General features: G+C 34.7%; 1 protein-coding gene across 1 annotated transcript in view; it reads right to left on the minus strand.

Annotated features, from left to right (window-relative positions):
- The window catches only part of LOC148949756 (protein TRC8 homolog), a 58,159-nt gene extending 40,517 nt beyond the window's left edge, over nucleotides 1–17,642 (minus strand). Inside the window, exon 1 of the mRNA XM_089093727.1 lies at nucleotides 17,565–17,642. The gene's annotated coding sequence lies outside the window, so the exon portion shown is untranslated. The remainder of the gene's footprint in view (nucleotides 1–17,564) is intronic.
- Between the last annotated feature and the right edge of the window lie 579 nt (nucleotides 17,643–18,221).

The following is an 18,221-nucleotide window of genomic DNA, read 5'->3' on the forward strand; positions in this document are numbered from 1 at the left end:
GAAATACAATTTTGCTAATTCTATTTAATTGAAATTTTTCCTTTATAAGTGGTTAACCACTAATATATTACTGATGTCACTTTGAAGGTCTCTTTAATGGCTCAAAACAAAATTTGTGAAGCAAGCAGTTGTAATATTTGGAAACAGCATAAAAAAGGAATCCAATTTTACTACTTCCATTTAAGTGACATGTTTCCTTTATAAGTGGTTAACAACTAATATATTACTGTTGTAACTTTAAAGGTTTCTTTAATTGCTCAAAACACAATTTGTGAAGAAAACAGTTATAATATTTTGAAAGATCATAGAAAATGAGTCAAATAGTACTAAGTCACTATTATTGAATTTGGTAATTTATAATTTTTGTAACAAAAATTTATTTATGGTGTCTCTTTAAATTTCTATTTTGTGTCTAAAAACAAAATTTGTGACGCACGCAATAGTTCCAGTTGTAAACAGAATAAAAAAGGAATCCAAGTTAACGAATAACTTATGATTTAAAGGGTACCTTTATAATTTGAGAACCAATAAGATCTTACTGATGTAGGTTAAAATGTCAATTTAGTTTCTGAAATCAAAATTTATGAAGATCAAAATTGTACTAAATGGACACACAGTAAAAAAAGGAATAACATATTACAAATTCCAGTTAACTTTCCGGTTTAATTTTTTAGTTGTTAACAACAAGTATATTATTGATTTCACTTTGTATGTATCTTTAGTGTCTCAAAACAATATTCTTTAAGCAAACTTGAGTTATATTTGTTAACTTAATAAAAAAAGGAATAAACGATGTATTATACGATGAGACTTTAAGGTGGCAGTAATAATATGAGAAATCAAAGTAAATTAAGTGATTCACAAACGGTGTAAAAATTGTGGAACCCAACAAAATTTATATTGCACAAAGTTGTAATAATTGTACACATCGTAAAAAAAGGAATAACCAATTACATATACACTGTAATTTAACGAATTCAATTTTAAGGTTGTAACAACTATTATATTACTGATGTCACATTGAATGTTTCTGTAATGAATAAAAACAAAATTTTTGAAGAAAGCAATAATAAAATTTTGAAAGAGCAAAAAAACACATCTAGTGGTATGTTCATCTTCTATCTAACTAGGTAATGGATAAAAACAGCAAGATAATATTCTAGATTAAGGGCTGCTCAGAAGCAGAGATCTTAACAAAATAAGAAGATTTAATCCACTTCAACTGAGTACAGTGCCATCTACATTTGTCATTCTGTTCAAAGAATTGGCCTACCTAGCTTTGCTACTTACTTTGATGAGTTTCCTGCGTGATAGTGCAAAGAATCGAAGAATTAGTCCTTCTAGCTTCATTTTGTGAACTTGTCATGACGATTCGGTATGAAAAAGCCACCTTATACGAAGCCAATTCATCCAGTTTGGTAGCAACACCATCTACCTTCGTCAGTCTGTGGTTGTTCGGACTTCTTCGGAAGCCACCAGGGGACTCTGTGTGTACGGTACGCAAGACTAAACGTAGATGGCGAGAAATGAGAGGCGGACGACGATGCCAGCAAAGTAGTATCCCTGTTCTCGTATCCAAAAGGAAATCAAAACCCCTGAGAAGTGCAAGACAATAGCTGTGATTCATTGTGAACCTCCTTACGAAATCATACCCATACTGAAGTCCTGGTATTCTGACCCAGTATTACCAACTGACATGAGCCCTCCTTCTCTTGAACCACTCAGTTTCTCTGCAAAGAACAAGCTACCCAATTTTTTACTATGTAATGCTCGGTCATTAAGCAATACAATGGATAAACTGGATGTCCTTGTTCAGCAGATTGCCTGACCTTTCGTAGAAATAACAGGGAGTTGGGGAATGATAGACGTAAACTAGGCTTATCAAAGGCTACATAAGTCTTTTTAACAAAAAACGAGACCGGGGCTTGGAGCGCCGTGGCGGAGGTGTCAGACTATACATCCAGCAGGAGTTACCATGCAAATTACTAAGTGAGCCAACAGATTCCTGCTAAGAAGTGATCTGGGCTGAGTGTAGACCGAGCTTTCTTTCCAGACACTTCTCGTGCATTTTAACAGCAGTTGTTTACTACCCAGAAAGTAATAAGAATAGGAAGGAGCTTAAGTACCTTCAAACAAGCATTGACAATTTTCGCCAACAGTACGCAGAACCTGCGTTCATAATAGCTGGCAACCTTAATAAAAGCAATAATCTATGGGTGTTGTCTATGCTTGACTTAAAGCAAACCGTTACTATTCCCACCCATCAGAGGGGTAGCATATTGGATATTTTCACGAATCTAGCCAATCACTAAAAATCCCCGCGCTCTCTTGGCCCACTCCAAAACTCAGATCACTTTGTTCTTCTGTGGGAAGCTACAGCTAATTTTCCAAAGCCAAAAAAGATACGAATTACCTGACCCCTGTCCAAAGAATCTATATGTTCCTTCGGACGCTGGATTGGGACTTTCAGCTTTGAGGAAATCAGTTCAGTGACAGACCTGAGCCTGAAAGTGGAATTACTTTATTCTCTGCTTTTAAACAAGTATCACGAACATTTCTCCAAAAAAATCATGGTTGTCAGTGAAAGCAACAAACCATGGGTGATGCAGGAAATTAAAACCATGATCAAGACCAACTGCCAGCTTCACTACAGCGGTCAGTTACCTGCAGTGAACAAACTGAGAAACCATATAGTGATTTCTCATGGTTGAAAACCAAATCATGGCTGTCAGTGAAAGCAACAAACCATGAGTGATGCAGGAAATTAAAGCCATGATCAAGGCCAGCTGCCAGCTTCACTCCAGCGGTCAGTTACCTGCAGTGAACAAACTGAGAAATCATATAGTGATTTCTCATGGTTGAAAACCAAATCATGGCTGTCAGTGAAAGCAACAAACCATGGGTGATGCAGGAAATTAAAGCCATGATCAAGACCCGCTCCCAGCTTTACTCCAGCGGTCAGTTACCTGCAGCGAACAAACTGAGAAATCATATAGTGAAGGTAAACAGAGATGCTAGGAAACGTTACGTTCGCGAGAAAGTGTCCCCACTGTTGAATATCGATCCTCGGAAATGGCATTCTGAGGTCAAATGCTTGACCAGAAAGAAAATAACTGGCAACATTAAAATATATAAAGATAACAGAACACTGGTGACATCTATTGAAGTAAACACGTTTTTCTCAACAATCTGCACAACTTACCCTTCCATCAGTGACTGTGAAATTGAGACACTGATAAGAGATTTTTCTGAAGAATCAATCATTGAAATGACCTAATATTTGGTGTTCAAGGAGATGAAAAAGTTGAAAAAGAACTGTTCTTCATATCCTGGAGAAATGCCAGCAAAGTTCCTGATTGAATATGTAGTTTTCCTTGCCGAACCCCTCAGTTCAGTGATTAGCCAGTGTTTTAAGGAACAAAGATTTCCTTGGGCATGGAAGACTTATGAGTTATACTGAAAGTAAAATGTCCCAAATTGTGCAACCAACTAAGGCCAATTTCAATTATTCCCAACCTAGCTAAAGTGACTGAATCTTTCATTTACCACAAACTTCTTTCTCAGATTAGCCCTTCCTGGACCCCTTTCAGCATAGTTGTCTGAAGGGAAGTAGCACTACTCACTATTTGGTGAGACTATTTCACCTCATAACTGAATGGCTAGATCAAAGAAATACTATTGTAGACTTGCTCTTAGCTGATTATTGGAAAGTGTTTGACCTAATCCGCCATATTACCACGGCTGAGAACTTGAAGGTGATGGGTGCAAAGAAGCAGATTCTGCTACTTGTTATCGATTTTCTTTGTAGCTGTTATCAGTGTGTCTGTGTACTCTTCCTGGGAGATCTTGATTCAGAATGGGCCAAAATTACATGTGGTGCACCTCAAGGCACCAAACTTGTAGCCCTACTATTTCTAGCAGTGATAAATTTCATGCTTTTGGGAGTTGATGATCAGTTTAAATATGTTGACGACTTATTTAACCTGCTAAAGTACCATGTTGACAAGCTCCAAGTTGTTCCACAGTTCAGTAGTGACCCCAAGTCAACTTTTGTCAGCCAGTAAGACATGTATGTGCTGCAAATCAACAAACGTAAAACAAAAGTGATGAGGTTCACCTCTAAAATGTGATCTCTCCTGTCTTGAATCTTGGTACCCAACCACCTCAACCTCAGTTATACTTGGTGTCAATTTTAGCTCAGACAGCTCCTTTAGCCCACATGTTGCAAATCTAGTGAAAAAAAGCAAATTATGCCTTAAGTTTATTAGTGACTTTGTGGTGTATAGGTTTTTCTACAACACAACTCAGACTGGCATATTTGTGTTATGTGCAGCCATTACTCCAGTACATATGCCCATTCTGGGGCCCAAAAGTGCACAATACTGAATACCTAAGTAGTGACATTGAAACTGCATAGAAACATGCAACAAAATCATACTTGGTCCAAATCATGTGTCTTATGAGTCTGCTCTTGAGTTGCTGAAAATTTCATCTCTCTGTAAGCACTAATATGAACTAATGCTCAAGTTTGGACATTCATTACCCACACATGAGAAGCACCATTCATTACTACCACTTCCTTGTACAGAACGTGTGAATACCCGGAGCGAAATCAAGCTTGAACCCCCAAGGTGCATACAAATCATTTCATGAACTCTTTTGTTAGTGCATTTAATTGTTCGTGCATTTAATTGTTCGGGCATTTAATTGTTCGTGCATTTAATTGTTAGTGCATTTAATTGTTCATTTTGTTAGTGCATTTAATTGTTCATTTTGTTAGTGCTTTTGTTAGTGCATTTAATTGTTTTGTTAGTGCATTTAATTTAAATTTTTTTTTCACTTTAGCAACCAATGTTATAAAAAATAGCGTTATTTAATTGCAGCTTAGGCTAGAACTATGAAAGCTTTTATTATTAAATAAATCTATTCTATTCTATAAAACTAGTACCATTAAATGCTCTCATTTCATGCTCTTTTCCAATTCATACTAGCATCTCTGATAATGTCCCCTCCCCCCTGATCCCATATTGTCCTAATATAATTTCTTTCTTTATTGTTATTATCTTATGATGCATTGTAAAATGGATAGCTCTAGCCTTTGTTGAATAAACTTTCTCTTGACTTCAATCTGATGACTACAATCAGACTGGGCATGAAATTTTATTTAAAAAGGATTAAAAAATGTGGACAATAATGGAAGGAGACATCATAGAATAATCTACTAAATAGAAACATGCTACATAGGAAAATATAAAGCAAGAATTTTATATTTTTCTTATATACTAGTTTAATCTATATACTAGGGCTATACAGGGGGTCATTAGGAAAGTGTAGTGACTTTTCAGAAATGCAAATAAACCTATGCCATTTGGAAGGAGCATACAATATGGAATCTAATGGTAGCCCTAGGCTACTACTTTATTTTTATTAAAATGTTTCCTTCTGAGGAGTCCCTAATCTAGATACATAAATAAAAATTCAAATAGGGATTAAATCCTTTTAATAGACAGTGTTTCACAAACAGTGATAGAAATTCACAAAAATACCAGATATTTTGGTCACATATGCAGTGACCATCATCAGTAGTAAAACTAATGTCTTACTACTGTCATCAGTCAGTTTTACTACTGACAATGGTCACTGTATATGTGACAAAAATATCTGGTATTTTTGGTGAATTTTTATCACTGTTTATGAAACATTGTCTATTAAAAGGATTTTATCCCTATTTGAAATTTTATTTATTGTCATGGAAAGGCAGCGTGGTCTCCAAAATTATTTAAATCTAGATACAGTATCAATGCACAATTGGGGTTAAGCTATTGAGAAGGAAACACCAAAAAATTCTGAAAACAACTTTAAAAATCCTAAAACACTAAAATCATAAAAGTATGTCATGGGAAGGTCTTCTTCTATTCCACAGCAGGCGGGCTTTTCAGTTGATACTATTGATCCCTTTTCCTTTTGCTTCCCTCTTTGGGCTACAGAGCTACTGGCTTCGTTACCTCTTATTTGTTAAATATTAACAAATATCTTTTAGTAGATGTTTTGACTCAAGGAGTTCAAATATGTGGTAAAAAATATTAATTTCTGTGCTCTGTGTGCAGGTATAGTCGGCTAGGCTCTCGGCTGATAGTGAGATTTTGTGGTGTTTGAAGCACTTTAACAGTTTACAATGCAAGGTATGCTGTGCAGATGTCAGCATATTACATTCAAATAGGCAGTGGTCAATTGTTTCATTATTCATAATACAATACCTGCAAAAAGGGGACAGGGGAACTGAACCCCTTGAATTAGGAAACTGATACGAGAATACAAGAAAGTTTAGTCCATTTGTTCCAGAACAAATTCTATGATAAATTTTAGAAAAATACTTATTGGGAAAGGGGGAAAGAGTAGGATTTTTCTTATTAAACATAATATCTGATAGTCTCCATCGGTAAATATCTCTAATGGGGATTGCTCTCCCACTTGGCTGGTCAATGTTTATAGCATTTTTTGCTATTTCATCAACCTGATGATTACCACTTATACCAGAGTGGCTAGGAATATACTGAAGATAAGTTCTTACGACACTTGAAGCAAGATTATCTATAATACTAAGACAATGATAAGTGTCAATATCCAGCTTATACTGACGAGCTGAAGACAGCAACTCAAGGCTTTATAAAGAGTCAGAATAAACTATAATATTATTTGAATTAGCAATCAAGGGTTTATTTTCCATAAGGCGTTCTAATGCCATGATTATGGCATTTAGCTCTGCAGACATTATAGATACATTATTATACAATCTCTCACCCATTGCAATTTTCAGGTGAGGAAGGAAGGCACCACTTACTACCTTCTCATTCATTTTGGACCCATCAACAAAGATTTGGAAATGGTTTTATAAGTAATTGTAATAAGTTCAGCAAATTTTTCCTGGACAAAAGTGATAGGGGCTAAATCTTTAGCCCACTTTGAGAAATCAGTATTTATTATGGGGATTGACCAATTCCATGGAGGGGATTGGGGGAAAGTAGGTGCAATAGACTTTGTGGGTACAGGAAACTTCTTCTGAATGTTGGCATACTCATCTCCAATGCCTCTATACATGGCTGGATTTCTTAACCAATTATGTAGGGTGTGTGAGCTATTTGATTCAATTTTTGTAAGATGTTTTATTAAGAGAAAGCTACGTATCTCCCTTATTGTTGTTAATCCACTCTCCATAAGCAAAAAATTGGTGCTTGTTGGTTTCCTAAGACCAAGTATGAGACGTATTATATCATTTTGTATTGTTTCAATTTTTTGCATCTGGGTCTTTGCACATGCACCATAGAGGATGAGCCCATAGTCAATATGGGGTCTTATATGTAATTTATAAAACTGGAGTAAGGTTTTCTCCTTACATCCCCAGGGTGTGGAAAGAAGTCATTTTAGTATAATTGTTTTTCTATAGCATTTTTTTATTGTGTTTAAATGTGTAGGTGGAAATTAAGTTTTTGGTCAAGCATATGACATAGGTAATTAATTTTATTATCTTCTGGGATAGTTGTTCCATTTAGAGTTAGATTTTTATTAAAAAGATTTTGTTTACGGTGGCATTGAATTACTTTTGAGTCGGTAGGTGCAATGGACAAATCTGAATGTTGAGATAATTTTTCAAATTGGAAAAGTGACTTTTGCAGCTTTGACTGTGGTATCTCAAAGATGTTGCCAGATGGCCATAGTACAAGATCATCAGAATATTGCAGATTTTTATGGGAGAGGTTCATGTCCCAGATATATAGGGGAATGAGGAGGCAGCTGATGACTGCTCCCTGAGGAAGACCTTTAGTCATTTTCTTTTGGGGTGAAGAGGCTGAGACTGCACAAACAATGAAACTTCGCAATTTTTTGAAAGATTTTGTAAAAGATACTAGCTTGGGGGGTAGTCCAAGGTTTGCAAGTTTAATTAAAAGGATTTGGTGCTTCACATTGTCATATGCCTCTTCAAAATCTAGGAAAGCTGCAACTAGGACATTATTTTTTGAGAATGATTCATTTATTGCATTTGTTAACAATATGAAAGCATGAAGAGGCTGAACCTACACAAACAATGAAACTTCGCAATTCTATGAAAGATTTTATAAAAGATACTAGCTTGGGGGGTAGTCCAAGGTTTGCAAGTTTAATTAAAAGGATTTGGTGATTCACATTGTCATATGCCCCTTCAAAATCTAGGAAAGCTGCAACTAGGACATTATTTTTTGAGAATGATTCATTTATTCAGTAGTAGTTAATTATACTTCTTTTGTAAAAGGCTTATATACTTCTTCTTCTATTTAACATATATACTTCTATTATACTTCTTTCTTCCTTCTTCTTCTTCTATTTCACAGCAGGCGGGCTTTTCAGTTGATACTATTTAGCCCTTTTCCTTTTGCTTCACTCTGTGGGCTACAGAGCTACTGGCTTGGTTGTCTCTTATTTATTAGATATTCTCAAATATCTTTCAGTAGATCTTTCAACTCAAGGAGTTCAAATATAAGATGATAGATATTGATTTCTGTGCTCTGTGTGTAGGAATAGTCAGCTAGGCTCTTGGCTGATAGTGAGATTTTGTGGTGTTTGAAGCACTTTAACAGTTTACAATGCAAAGTATGCTGTGCAGACGCCAGCATATTACATTCAAATAGGCAGTAGTCAATTGTTTCATTATTCATAATACAATACCTGCAAAGAGGGGACAGGGAAACTGAACCACTTGAATTAGGAAACTGATACGAGAATGCAAGAAAGTTTAGTCCATTTGTTCCAGAACGAATTCTGTAATAAATTTTAGAAAAGTACTTATTGGGAAAGGGGGAAGAGTAGGATTTTTCTTATTAAACATAATATCTGATAGTCTCCAACGGCAAATATCAGTAACGGGAATTGGTCTCCCACTTGGATAGTCGATATTTATATAATTTTTTGCTATTTCATCAACCTGATGATTACCATTTCTACCAGAGTGGCTGGGAATATACTGAAAGTAAGTTCTTATGCCACTTGAAGCAAGATTATCTATAATACCTAGACAATGATATGTGTGAATAACCAGCTTATACTGAGGAGCTGAAGACAGCAACTCAAGCCTTGATAAAGAGTCAGAATAAACTATAATATTATTTGAATTAGCAATCAAGGGTTTATTTTCCATAAGGTGTTCTAATGCCATGATTATGGCATTTGACTCTGCAGACATTATAGATACATTATTATACAATCTCTCACCCATTGCAATTTTCAGGTGAGGAAGGAAGGCACCACTTGCTACCTTCTCATTCATTTTGGACGCATCAACAAATATTTGGAAATAGTTTTTATAAGTAATTGTATTAAATTCAGCAATTTTTTTCTTGACAAAAGCAATGGGGGTGAATTCTTTAGTGCACTTTGAGAAATCAGTATTTATTATGGGAATTGACCAACTCCATGGAAGGGATTAGGGGAAAGTGGGTGCAATAGACATTGCGGGCACAGGGAACTTCTTCTGAATATTAGTATACTCATCTGCAATGCCTCTATACATGGCTGGATTTCTTAACCAATTGTGTAGGGTGTGTGAGCTATTTGATTCAATTTTTGTAAGATGTTTTATCAAGAGAGAGCTACGTCTCTCCCTTATTGTTGTTAATCCACTCTCCATAAGCAGAAACTTGGTGCTTGTGGGTTTCCTAAGACCAAACAAGAGACGCATTATATTGTTTTGTATTGTTTCAATTTTTTGTATCTGGGTCTTTGCACATCCACCATAGATGATGAGCCCATAGTCAATATTGGGTCTTATATGTGATTTATAAAACTGGAGTAAGGTTTTCTCCTTACAGCCCCAGGGTATGGAAAGAAGTCTTTAGTATAATTGTTTTTCTATAGCATTTTTTATTGTATTTGAAATGTGGAGGTGGAAATTAAGTTTTTGGTCAAGCATGAGACCTAGGTAATTAATATGATTATCTTCTGGAGTAGTTGTTCCATTTAGAGTTAGTCTTGCATTAACATGATTTCGCTTACGGTAAAATTGGATTGTTTTTGACTTGGTAGGTGCAATGGGTAAATCTGAATGTTGAGAGAATTCTTCAAATTGTGAAAGTGACTTTTGGAGCTTTGACTGTGCTATCTCAAAGGTGTTGCAAGATGACCATAGTACCAGATCATCAGCATATTGTAGATTCATGTGGGGAAGATTCATGTCCCAGAGATACAGGGCAAATAGGAGGCAGCTCAGGACTGCACCCTGAGGAAGGACTCTGGTTATTGTTTTTTGGGGCGAAGAGGCTGAACCTACACAAACAATGAAACTTCGCAATTCTATGAAAGATTTTATAAAAGATGCTAGCTTGGGGGGTAGTCCAAGGTTTGCAAGTTTAATTAAAAGGATTTGGTGGTTCACATTGTCATATGCCTCTTCAAAATCTAGGAAAGCTGCAACTAGGACATTATTTTTTGAGAATGATTCATTTATTGCATTTGTTAACAATATGAAAGCATCTGTTGAGGAATGGTGTTTCCTGAAGCCAGTTTGAGTGTGAGGGATTATTTTTTTCAACAAACCAGAGGAGTCGGTAATAGATTATTTTCTCCATTATTTTCCCCATCACAGGAGTAATTATTATAGGCCTATAGGACTCAGGGTTATTTTTGGGTTTATTTTTCTTTAGTATTGGTATGAGGGACAAACATTTCCAGATATTGGGGAACATAGATGAAGCCCAAGCATAATTATAACAATTTAGAAGTTCCTGTTTGTATGAAGGGGTGAGATTCTTTATTCATGTAGGGTGTATATTGTCATAGCAGCCACTAGTCTTGGTCCTAATAGGATGTATTGCATTGTTCATTTCCTGGATTGAAAATGGGCTGGTTATATACTCAGATCCTGGGCGAGGTTGGTAACTTGGGTTCATGGGAATTGGGGGTATTTTGCTACAATTGTTTGATGTTAGCTTATTAACAAAAAGAGTGGCAAATAGCTTAGCTTTTTCATTATCATGGTCATAATGGGTATTATTATGTATAAGCTCATACAGGAGTTGGTTGGGGGAAGTTTTTTTTCCCACAGATGTGGCTATCACTTTATGTATAATTGGCTCATGTGTTTCTCTGGAGAGATTGTTTGCAAAATTATTCCAGTAGTTATATTTAGCATTTATTATGGTCCTTTTTAAATTCGATTCTGCATGTATTTTTTTTTAATTATTTAGTAGTTGATGGTTTTTTTAAGAATGTTCTCCTAGCTGCCTTTTTTGTTTTCCATTTACTTTGGCAATCATTTGTCCACCAAACTTTGGGAATATGTTTAGGGAAGGTTTTCCAGGGTGTTGTCCTGGGGATAGCATGATTAGCTGTATTTATTAGTAAAGATGCCAAAACTTCAGCATGTGAGTCAGCTGTTGCATTTGAAATGCATGAGTTTTGGGTGAAACTTGTAATTTCATCATTTAGATTATTTTGGAACAAAAGCCAATTTGCTTTAGTGTTGATATATTTGGAGGTATGTGATAGGGTTTCAGCAGGTTCGTTTAGGGAGCAAACTATGGCAAAGTGGTCAGTACATAGACTATCAATTTTATTTATATAAATTTTATTCAAAATATTTAAAGACACAATTTGTAGGACAATTATAGAGAAACTGCCACTTTTGGGGTTGAAATATGTATTCAGGTTTGGAGGGGTAGCAACAGCTAATTCATTATTATTTGAAGTCATATGCTCAATGAACTTACCAGCTTTATTTGCTGGTTTATTCCCCCCACAAAAGGCTGTGGGCATTAAAGTGTCCACAAATAATGATATTTTTCAACATATTAGAATTATTTATATAGCTGAAGAAATCCATGGCATCTGTGGTTTGGCCATTAGGGTTATAAAAGTTTATTTTGTATGTTTTTGTATTATTCAGCCAAATACCGATACCAATTGTATCAACATCATTTAAAAAATCAGGAAAGTTGATGCCACAGAATTGTATTTTATTATTAATTAATAAAGCTACTCCACCTCCTTTTCTCTCTGATGTTCTATCCTTTCTCAGGATAGTGTATCCAAGAGACTTAATTTGTTGATTTTGGGTTAAATGAGTTTCCTGGAGGCAAGCAATATTGATGGAATTATTATTCATAAAAGATATTAATTCATTTAACTTATTTTCTGTAAGTGATCTTACATTCCACTGGAATATTGATATGTGTTGTGTTGTTGTTTTGTTTTTCATATGACTGTGTATCAATGTTCAGCTTTGTTAATAGTAGAGCAAGATCTTTTTTTGCTTGAATGAGCATATGATTAGAGATGTAGATTTTTGCCAATTAAGCAATGATTTTTGTTTTCTGTTGTTGTTGTATATCCATGGCCTGAACTGCATTTCAGTTTAGAATGAATAAGCATATATTTCGGGTTTGTATGTTTGGCTTTGCATCCAGTTTGTCAGCTAAGGGACTAATTCCTGGTAGTGTTTCTTGTTTTTTTTTCGTTGGAAGGGGGTACCAGGCCGACCTCATCTCACTAGGCAAAGAAGTTTGTTTGCTCAGTAATTCTTCCTGAATGAGATATGAGCAGGGGGGCTTAAAGTCGGGTGTTTTGTAAGGAGTGCTCGATGAATTGTGAGTATTTGACTGGGGAGATTTATTTGATTACAATATAGGTTTTATTTTGTGTGATTTGGCAGCATTTGCTTCCATAGCTGCAAAAGGGTATGGAATGGCCCTCTCTGTTGCTATTTGGAGTGTTAGTGCTGTTTTCTTATATGCAGGGCATTGTGATTTATTGGTGGATTCATGTGGGCCTTTACAGTTGATACATGTAGGCTGAGTGTTGTTGCAAGTTGTCAACTCTTTAGGATGGGATCCTTTACAATTACAACAGGCTATGAGAATTTAATTGCATTTATCTGTTGTGTGTTCCTATTTCAAACACTTCTGACACTAGGTAGGCTTTGGCTTGCATTCCTTGTTAGGTTTGATTTGCCCAAATAAGAATAGCCTTTCTGGGATATTAATTTTTTCCTTCAGTGTAAATAGGAAAGATCTATTTGTTTTTAATCCATTAGAGTTGGGTTTACCCAGTTGAGTGACATCTTCTACAGGGATTGTGTTACCAGCCCTATCTGAGAGCCCTTCTTTTAACTCCTTTTTTCTAGGGGAACATTATATACTACTATTTTTGTTGGGGATTGTTTTGGCTTCCATTTAGATGAGTTAATTGGGGTATTCAGAAGAGATTTTAGATTAAGTATTATATCAGCTGATTTCTGATCTTGGACAGCTATTAGCAAAGATCCATCACGGTGAATGTTAAGAGAAAACATTGATTTTAACATTTTGAAAATTGCAACCCTTATTGTAGTAATCTTTGTTATTTCAAAGGGAGTATTTGGAGAAATTTTGAGGTAAATTCCTAAGTTTTGGGAAGGATAATCTTGGAAAGGAGGAGGGGAAATACTTTTGATTGGGGATTTTTTTTTGCTTTTTTGGAGCTCCTAGAAAGGACCTCTTGAAAGCCATTATCATCTATAGTGACATTTGCTCCAACACTGATCATTGTCCTATTCTCAGAATTTCAGCTTTCATGTGAGCTTTGTGATAGGGAGCTTGACCAGCCAGGATGAAGCAAAAATGGATCAATTTCATTAGTATTTGGGGTGGGATCTGGAGGTACCCTTTTTTAAGGGGGAGTTCTTTGCATTGCTTCTATGAATAAGCTTTAAACTAAACAAGGAAAGGATCTTAATATGATATCAAATAGTCTGTACTCTACAGTGGGGAAAACGTCCACAAAAGAAACACCACAGTATGGGCCTGAGAAGGATTTTGAGCATGAGGGATTCAGTACAGCTACTGATTAATCGAGACAATAATTCACAAGAAAGTTATTTTTAAAATTTCTTAAAGTGTTGCTGTTGCTGTTGATATGATGAATAAAATTTTTGAATAAAACTATTTCAAAGTGCAAATATCTTTCTTCTTTTGTATTTTGAAGTACCTACTTCTACTTCTTCTTCCTCTAGAGGGCAGTGACCTTGATGATCTTTAAAAAAATGTTTTACAAAAGTGAACCCTTGCAATATAGATCTTCTAAATGAAGAAATAGATACTTAAATGAAGTACAAGAAAAGTATTTTTGACTACACAACATTGCTCAATCCCAACTTATGGGGTTTCAAAGATCTGTAAATACATTTCCTAAATTTAGAAAATAAAACCTGTCAAGTAGAAAAATTTCTTAGACATATAAATCAGAAGAGAATTAACATAGTAGGGTAAAAACAGTATGCAATTGAACAAAATTATGTAAAACTCAAAATCTCATATCTTGTTACCAAATAGGAATTGAGAAGAATTGTATATATCAATAAATAGCTAAAAATCTAAGCTATACATTGATATGGTTATTATTCAAATTATTTAAGATCAAACACTAGAAATTATTAGTTTATTAACTTACCTAGAAGGACCTCTTTTCATAAATACCAATTAGGCTATCCTATTTTGATATATATATATATATATATATATATATATATATATCCTTTCAGTGTTTCAAGTTTTATTCACATATTAACAGAAAGCTGATTTCCTTTTGATTCTAAAAATGTATATTTATTGCTTAATATTCATTTTATAAATCACAAATATTAAACATGATTTTTTTCTTTTCAATTGCTTGTCAAAATAGAGACCACATTTTGAACATATGATGACAAATTATTGGTGAAAATTCCACCAAGGAGGTGGATAAAAGGCTGGGATCTTGGTACTACACTCACATTATGTCATGCTGTAATAAAATAGGGACAGTCTAAAAATTCATCTTTACTCTCCCAGAATGCCTGAACTTAACTTCCTTCCATCTTTTATATATGTTCTCAGATTATCCTTGCTGTCCACAGGTTTGTTGATAAATAAATTTGTAAATTTTTCATTGTTCATATTATTGACCTACAAATAAATTGAACATATGACTAGATACCATTTTTTTATGCTCTTTCTGAATATAATAATTGCTTTTCTTGCAAATTCAATTTTAATCCATTTTTGAACCCTTGAAAATAACAATTTCATTCAATATTTTTTGGATATGAAAATGGGTTATAACATTTGTTTGAAACTTACTATTTCATTAAAAGTTGTATAATTGACAAATGTTGATTTGTCAAGACTAGTTGATTAAAAAAAATCAAAACAAATTTGTGATGTTTTCATCTTGTTCTATTAGTCTACTTAAAAACTGCTGTTTTTCATATATGTCAAAAAATATCAAAGCTGACAGATAAATCATGGAAGATGGAAAAATGGACCAATTGTTTTGAATATTTTATCCAACTCAATTATGATAAATCAATGCTTGTTGATTATATAACTTTAAAAAATAGATTTATTATCAAATAGTAAGTTTGAAGTCCATGGTTTAGCCTCTTTTTTAACCCAAAAACTAGAATTTTTCTAGTCATTGTCAAAGGTTCAAAAAGCGATTTGCAAAAGAAGTGATTATTACATTCACAAAGAGCATAAAAAAAGACATTGATACTAAAAGTTTACAGCAAAAATAATTTCATGGAAGAAGAGTCTAAAATCAGAGGCCATGCTATAGTGTTGCCTATAGTAAAGGCCATATGGCTCCAATGTTTTATTATTATTATTACTTATTATTATTTGCTTTATTTGTAAGTCAATAATATGAACAGCACAAAATTACCCATAAATTTACAGTATAGGCCTATGTTTTACCTCATCATGGAATTAAAGTGATATCCTTGAATATATTTTTAACAAAAAATAGGCTATTACTTCCATGTGTTATTTCCTGAGTATGTTTTATAGAAGATTGATTAGATTCCCAAAAGAAAGGTGGTGTTTTCCAAAAACAGGTAATTTACCCTAGCTTGGCCATAGCCTACCTTCTAAGAGCATGTTTTTGGCCCTGGTTTCATTAGCCTACTGAAAGTTTGATTTTCCTAGCCTAACAACTTCCCTGTAGCAAAAAGTGGCTTGTCTAGAATCTACCTATAGTTCTAGAAAAAATTACAGGAAAAATTCTACTTTAGCTACTTGTCACTATCTTGGAAAGGGGTTAGGTTAGGAAACAAAACCTTCAGTAATGAATCCAGGGCCAAAAACATACTTGGGGGAGTTATTGCCAAGCTACTATACTAACTCTCTTCTGATTTCTAAGTCTTAGAAATTTGCCTACTTGACAGTTCTATAGCCTACCTATTGAAATTTTTATGAAACAACATTTAACCTTAATTTTCTGTTATCAGTTTCCTTTTCTCTGGTTTTAGTTCTGAAAATGCAATTCTTGTTCTTTCAGTAGAATTTTACACCATAAATGGGTTTTCCTAAATTTAGGAAATGTGTTTACAGATCTTTGTAACCTCATAAATTAGGATTGAGCATCATTGTGAAGCTTAACACAGTTTTTTTGTACTTCATTTAAGCAGATTTGTTTTGTAAGGTTTCACTTTCATAACACACAGATTTTAAAGGTCATCAAAGGTCCATGGGCATAGGGTGGGGGGCAGCTGCCCCCCCCGAGACCTTTAAATTTATATTGGATATGGCTGAAAAAGCAGATGGTTGGAAAAGTAGTTGATAAAAGGCCCTCCATCACACTATTGACTGCCCCCCCTAGACAATATGCTGCCTATGCCCATGCAAAGGTCACTGCCATTTATAGGCAGGGGTGTCCTGAGGCTCATTTTATTGGGGGAGGGGGGCGCAATCTTCATAAATTTTACCAAATTACTACCTGATTCATTCTGAATTTTTGGTGGAAATCAAGAATTTTGCTAAATTTCAGCCAAAATTTTCACCTTTGGTGAAAATTTTACCAAATGCAAAAAAGTTGGGGGGCGGTGTGCCCCTCCCTGCCCCCCTCAGGACACCCCTATTTATATGAAAAAGAAGTAAAGGTAGGTACTTCAAAATATCTTCCTGGGACTTACTTTAGCCTGTAGACATATCCCTGAAGGTTTTAGCCTTATTTCCTAACCTAACCCCTTTCCAAGATAGTGAAAAGTATCTAGCCTAAACTAGAATTTTAGGTTGACCGAATTTTACCCATTTACATACTAAGTGAGGGTGGAGGGGGATAAAATAAAGTGAAATACTTTTAGTAATCATCAGTGGTAGATCTAGCTTGACTCTTGAAATTAAGTTCCTTTTTATTTTAGACTATATTACACCGGTGCTACTAAGGTACCTTATACCCCCCCCCCCCAGATAATGAAGCCTAAAACAACTAGACTATTGAGAATAATATAGGCCTAGATAATTGAGTAGGCCTAGGCTAGTAAAGATTTTGAATAGGCTAGTTGTTTTCAGAATTTTTCCTTTCCAATACCCCTAGTTGCGCACTGAAACTCTAAAATACTAATGGAAAAAACACAAAATTTACGGCATACAAAATCAGCAGTTGGGCATAGGCTAGTCAAGGAAATTAAATGGTAGGCCTATATGCCTACTTATTCTTTTGCCATCTGATTTCTGTGGCAGTTACCAAATGATTTTAACGTCTCCAAAACCAACTAAGTAACAAATTTTTGCTCCTATTCTTACCTTATTTGAAGAAAATAAATATTCCTAAAATCTAAAATTTGCTTTTCTGCTGTCAGATTTAATTTCTATTTCTTTCATAAATAATTCACGTACATAGCTACCGAGCAATTAACTTTGCCCTTATCTCAGCTCGAAAAAAATGGTAATCCCAAAACTTGGTTATTTATGCATCCAATACAGACCCTTTTTAGAGTGGTGTAGTAACGTCAGGTATTCCCCATAGATTTATAATTTTAAACATGTAATAACTTAATAATACGTCTTTGATATTCCCCAAAGTCCTCTATTATAACTACCAAGTATTTCACTTATTTTTTATTTAGTGCGGTAATTATCGAGGCATTAGTTTGGTCTCTGTAGGTAGCAAATTACTTAGTAATATGATAATTTTTAGACTGAGAGATGCCGTAAACAAAGTTTTAAGAGAAGAACAGTGCGGTTTTAGAAAAGGCAGAGGATGTGTCGACCAAATTTTCACTCTTAGGTTAATAATTGAGAAGTGCCTGAGTTGTCAAACATCTTTGGTCCTTAGTTTTATAAATTATGAGCAAGCGTACGATTCTGTTGATAGAAGAGCTATAGCAAAGGTTTTATTCTTGTATGGTATATCAGAAAAATACATTGAAGTGATTAGTACTATGTACGAGATTAACACGG

The sequence above is a fragment of the Artemia sp. Qi Xiang Cuo genome, chromosome 8 (assembly GCF_049724085.1).
Source record: "Artemia sp. Qi Xiang Cuo chromosome 8, ASM4972408v1, whole genome shotgun sequence".
NCBI classification, from domain to species: domain Eukaryota; kingdom Metazoa; phylum Arthropoda; class Branchiopoda; order Anostraca; family Artemiidae; genus Artemia; species Artemia sp. Qi Xiang Cuo.